This window comes from Lytechinus variegatus, chromosome 1, assembly GCF_018143015.1.
Source record: "Lytechinus variegatus isolate NC3 chromosome 1, Lvar_3.0, whole genome shotgun sequence".
In the NCBI taxonomy this organism is placed as follows: Eukaryota; Metazoa; Echinodermata; class Echinoidea; order Temnopleuroida; family Toxopneustidae; genus Lytechinus; species Lytechinus variegatus.
In genome coordinates, this window is record NC_054740.1 from 94,217,679 (window position 1) to 94,223,857 (window position 6,179).

The following is a 6,179-nucleotide window of genomic DNA, read 5'->3' on the forward strand; positions in this document are numbered from 1 at the left end:
TCAATAACTAATAAAAACAAATAGGGGGAGATTGGACATCCTTGGAAAATTCCTCTTTCCATCATAACAGCTTTAGTAAAAAATCCATTATTAGCAACATAACTCTTGCGGTTACAATATAGAGTTTTAATCCAACCAATGAACTTATCCCCAAAATTAAATTTTTTTAAAACTTTCAACAAAAATTCATGATCCACACTATCAAATGCTTTCTGAATGTCTAATAAAAGAATGGCACCTGGAATGTCATGAAGTTCTGTGTATTCTATCAAATCCATAATCAACCTTATATTATTCCCAATATTGCGACCCTTTAAAAAGCCAGACTGGTCTGGGTGAACAAGATCATTGAGACATTTCTTTAGTCTATTTGCCAGTGTTTTTGCTAAAATCTTATAATCCACAGTTAACAATGATATGGGCCTATAATTTTTCAAATAAAACTGGTCCTTATCTTTCTTGGGAAGTAAAGTAATAATACCATTTCTTTGTGATGTAGACAAAAGGCCATTTTCTAAAGAAAAATTGAATGAATCCAATAACAGATCAGATATATCTTTCCAAAAAACAATGTAAAACTCTACCGGTAAACCATCATACCCTGGGGTTTTGTTATGCTTCATAGAGGTGATTGTCTCATATAATTCTTTTTTAGTAAGAGGATGCTCCAAAAATGATTTGTCATTATCGTTTAATTTTGGCGTTTCAAAAGACTCCAAGAAGGTGTCTGTACTGTACAAATTTTGTGTATCTTGTTTTCTATACAAGTTTTGGTAAAAGTCATTAATTTCATCTAATATGGATTGGGGATTTGAAATTATTTCATCATCAACATTTTTGATTCTATGAATGGATTTTTTCTCACCGTGTCTTTTCTCTAAATTGCAAAAATATTTGGAGCTTTTTTCTCCTTCTTCTACCCAGCGCAATTTTGATCGAATAATTAAGCCTTGAGTTTCATATTCTAATATCTTGTCCAAATCACTATGCAAACTTTCTAGGTGCTCAATATGAATCACATTATCTGGGTCATTGTTTATTTGCATTTTTACATTGTCTATTTCTTTGAACAATTTATCTTTGGCAGCTTTCCTCTCTCTCTTCTTTCTGGAACTATACTCTATACAAGTACCTGTTATTGTACATTTGAGGGCATCCCACATAATATGTGGGTTGCACATACTGTTACAATTATCTGTTTTAAAATAATTAATTGTCTCTTTCATTGTTTTTACAAAATCAGCATCATTATGCAAATAATTACAGTTGAGTTTCCAAAACCCGGGTCCCTTCTGAGGATGAGCATCTTTAAAATTCAAGGTAACTACAGAATGATCTGATTGAATCCCAGGAATTATTTTTGATTGCAAGCAATTGTTAACAAAATTTTCAGAAACAAGAATAAAATCTAATCTGGAGAGAACCTTTGGGTTAATTTGATGCCTAGTGTATTGTTTTAAATGAGGATGAAAGTTTCTCCAAATATCACATAAATTGTATTCTTCCATCAATACTTGAATAATTTCACTAGCTTTTTCATTAGCATGTCTTTGTCTACCACCTCGGTAATCGAGAGGACCCAACACTGCATTGAAATCACCAGCACAGATTAATGAAGTATAATTAAACTGCTCTATTTTAGCAAAAACATCTAGAAAAAAATCTGGATCATCGTTATTGGGGCCGTAAATATTTGCAAGTAAAAGAGATAAACCGTTTATGGTTACAGAATAAATCAAAAATCTTCCATTTGGATCGGCGAACGAGGAGTGAATTACCAGCGAAACATGATTACGAATCAAAATAGCGACACCACGACTATTGGAAGTATGGCTTGAGAACCAAGCATGTTCCCCCCATTGCTGTTTCCAAAATGATTCGTCTTCTGGGGAGGAATGTATCTCCTGAAGAAAAATAATATCACTGTCAATTGACCTCAAGTAATGAAATATTTTTCTTCTTTTTACATAATCTTGGATACCCCGACAGTTAAATGTGCTAAGTTTTAATGACATAAATGAAATTCTACAATATCACTGGTTCCATACCACTCTTTGAAGTATCTGCATTGCACGATAAATTGAAATAAGAAAAAACACTGTAAAAGGCACATGACTGCTTGCCACCATGTAAAATCACAAGATACCATATCTAGCAAATAAGAGCTTGTATACAAACAAAGTGAGCAATTAACTGCTTTGAATTTAAACATATTACAAATAGGGGAGGGGGACAACAACAACAAATTAGGTAAAATCGAAAGGAGGGTGCAAATGGCACCAAGAATAGTGGCCAGTGACTTCAAATCAGTCTCAGCCCTGGTCCAAAGGTGCATACAACGAGAAATATGAAACAGCCTTGAGCAAAATCCACCGTGTAACCACAAAAACAAACAAAATGGACTCTCTGAATCACATATAAATCATGATCTACATAGGGGCATAATAAAAAAAAAAACACACAATATATCATCAGCAATAGTCAGTAGCCAATACAGAAATCAAAACACTCGTACATGTATGGTTTACAAGTAAATCGGAATAACAGAGTCAATATATAAAAAATGCTCACAAATGCCTAGAGTACATGTAGCTTTATGGGGGAAAAAACATCTCTTGGGAACACACTGTAAACAAAAAAGAAAACAGTGCAAAAAAAAAAAAAAAAACTCTTCAGATCCCCATCACAAAGGAGTAAAGCCAAGGGGTAGTAACTTGAAAATATATCAAAGTGTACATTAAAACATGTGCACATTAATTTCAAAAGATATGAAAAAATCATTACCTTATAAATGTAATAAAAAAATGTCACTATGGAAGGGAGATAAAAACTAGAATTAAGCTTCACTGATACACGTAGTATCTACACATGAGATAAAGAAGTGTCTGTACAGGTAAACTTCAAAAAATATATATCAATACAACAATAAAGTTCACTCCTGTGCACAGATAGATGAGAGATAATCAGTATCAAAAATAAGTCAGTTAAACAGCCTGTATTCAAAGACATAAACAAATAAGACGAGCCATAACAACAGCTGTTCTCACTCTACTTGTTAAAAGGTAAAAAATTATGAAATATCATACAAGATTAAACAATTTCAGAGTCCATAAATATCACTTAAAAAAGATAACGCATGTCCATTCAGTTCAACCTTTAAACATGTAGAACTACGTGGAAGAGTGTTCATGAGATCCATTAGTAGATGTTTTCATTTGAAAAAGACATTCTGTAATACAATAGGATCAATCTGCTGAAAACACTTTCCCAGTGGTTGGGTCTCTGTACCGAATTTTGTCTGGGTATGCGAAAAAAGGCTTTTTTCCTTCTGATCGTAGATGCTTGAACTTCTCCTGCTTCTTCTGGCGTAATTGAAGGACTCTCTTTGATAGATCCTCAGCAACGAAGACCTTTCGATCCCGATATTTGGAATTGGACTCCTTCAGCTTCTTCACGCACGCTTTCCTCACCCGTTCTTTGGTTGTGAAGGAAGAAAAGGCAATGTGGATTCTTCTCGGCTGCCTAGAGCTGGTCTCAGATCGATATGTGGGGGTACGGTGACACCTTTCTATCTGCGAACAATCATCCTTCGAGACATCGGCATGTTGTAAGAAATCGGTGACAGTTTTCAAACAATCTTCATGATCTTGGTTTGGATGTTCAGGAATCCCAAACAGAACAATGTTCTTTCTCCTTCCCCTATTCTCTAGGTCATCCAATTTGGCAATGAGCACCTCCTTCTCCTTCTCTAACTGCTTGACAGAATCCTTCAGGGACCCCATATCAAACTCAATGCTCTTGAATCTTTCATCATGATCAGACACCTTTAAAGAAATGTCGCTCAATTTTTTATCCAACAAAGCTTCAATGCGCGAGTCAAATCTTGATTCAAAGTCATTAAAAAAGGTGACAAACCAGGTAGGAGGAGCATCTGTGGACTCTAAACCAAGAGAACGCCTGGCGCTAGTGTTAGACGAAGCCAAATGCGTAGCCGAATCATTTCTGTACTGACCTTTGGGAACAGCGTCCGCGTTCGTTACCATACGGCTTTGGGAAGCGGTGGGACTAGAGTCAACAATTTTCGGCTTCTTGGAGAGCGGGGATGATTTGTTTGGAGTGTTTTCCAGCTGACGTGTACTCTTTGAAGGATCCATTGTTATATAAGGATAGTGTATATTATATCAAAAGAACATTCTGTAAATCCAGGAGATTCGATCACAAATCCACACGGCGAAATTTTGCTTCAAAGCAAGGGATACAAAAATTACATCTTGAAAGACATTGTACAAACAGCGCCCTCCTCCCAATTTCTTTATGTGGCTTGGGGTATGTTGCACAAAGAATTGTGTTTAAGTCCCAAATGCGCGCTGTTGATTGGTAGAAAATTAAGTTACGCATGATTTTTAGAGTTGCGACTGGTTGTGCAATGGGCCCCAGAACACTCTACAGAGTGGATTCAGCACTTTGTAAGTTACATGTATCATCTTTAAATAAAAAGATCTGTTCTTGGTGTATCATGTAAAGGTGGGTTCCTAATTGCCAAATTAATTTCCCTTGGATGGAAATCTCATGTTTGAGACTATTGTATCGTATTACATTCCTGGGCCCATCTTACAAAGAGTTACGATCGATCCGATCAATCCAATCAATAGTTTTATGGAAATCCATCAGTGTCATAATTTCTTCTACAGGAATTTGTAAAATGTCCTTTGTAAAGAAAGGAGAACACACCAAATTGTCAAGAAATCAATGAATTTATGGATATACATTCATATCTAGAAAAAATGTTGAACAAACAAGCATTTTTTATGTTGACGTTGCAGGCCTAAATCATGCATTTCTTTAGTTGGTTTTGATGACGTAAATGCTTATGTAATGATTGGTAAAAACTAATTTATCAGATGAAGCCTAGTAATGGTCCCCTGGTACCAATAGGTCAACATTTTCCTTGTGTAGGATATTAAAGACAATAAATTGTTATATTGTTTCATGGAGCTTGGTTGATTGTTTTCTCTGTGTAGTAACTAGTCTCTATCTCCTTTGCCTGGGCCCCGTTGTAAAAAGTTATCATTGTAACTTTGCCATCCAACATCCAATCAAAATCAAGGATTTCATGGAAGTTACCATTGCATGGCAAAGTTACCATAATAGTAACTTGTGCAACAGGGCCCTGATCCTATTAGAGATGAGAGGGGGGGGGGGGGGAGAGATTTGAAGAGAAAGGTTGAGGAGAGAGACCAATGTGATAGAGAGATAATGTGAATAGAAGTGCAATAAGAGATAGGTAGAATGGGTATACAGTTGGATTAGAATGTAACTGTCGATTCCCTCGTTTCTCACAGCCAGAGCCTCTCTGGATGTTTCTTACACTTTCTCTCACCATCCTCAACCTGTTCCCCCAGAAGGATTAAACTCACAGGTGTTTGGGGTCCATTCTCAATTCTATCCACCTTTCTATCCATCTTTTTCCCAGTCAGTCTGCAGTCCAAAGTTTTCAATCTATTTTGTCCCCATTGACTGGGATGGTCGGATTTACCTCGTACTCACAGCGATGACCCTTTCCTCTACTTTGCATGATTATTTGCATCTGTTATCCTGGACTCAATCTTCCCTCTCTCTTCCACTATGCTGCTGGCATGTCTTCTTTGTTCGTCCCCTCCTCTCACCACCTACCTTTAACTCAAAAGCTTTTCTCACACAATTTTCTTATAACCCTTATTCATACTCGTACACTACATACATACTGTCCTTGTCACTTGACAGACTCTGTCTCCAATCCCCAAATGTTCCTTAATCCAATCCAAATGATGTATCTGAAAAATTCTTGGTCAATCTTCCCACACTCTTGTATATCAGATCAGGTTTGGCCACACATAATAAAGATAAAATGGTTTAACAATAATTCATTATTTTTGTCATTTTTGTTCTAGTGAATGTTCAAGCACTGATAGTACACAGATAAAGTTATAACTTCATGTATCAGTACTGTACCAAAACACACAATGCATTGCTCAGAGACTCGTATTTGTGTAAAACTTTTAGTTTTTATTGCTGGAAAACAGCAGGATGGTGTCAAAATTTTCTTTTGGTAAAACATTTTTCAGTCAAAATAACAAACCACAAGTATTGAAGGAAAAAGAAATTGTACACTGAGGGCAGTTTATACTTGATTCATACTA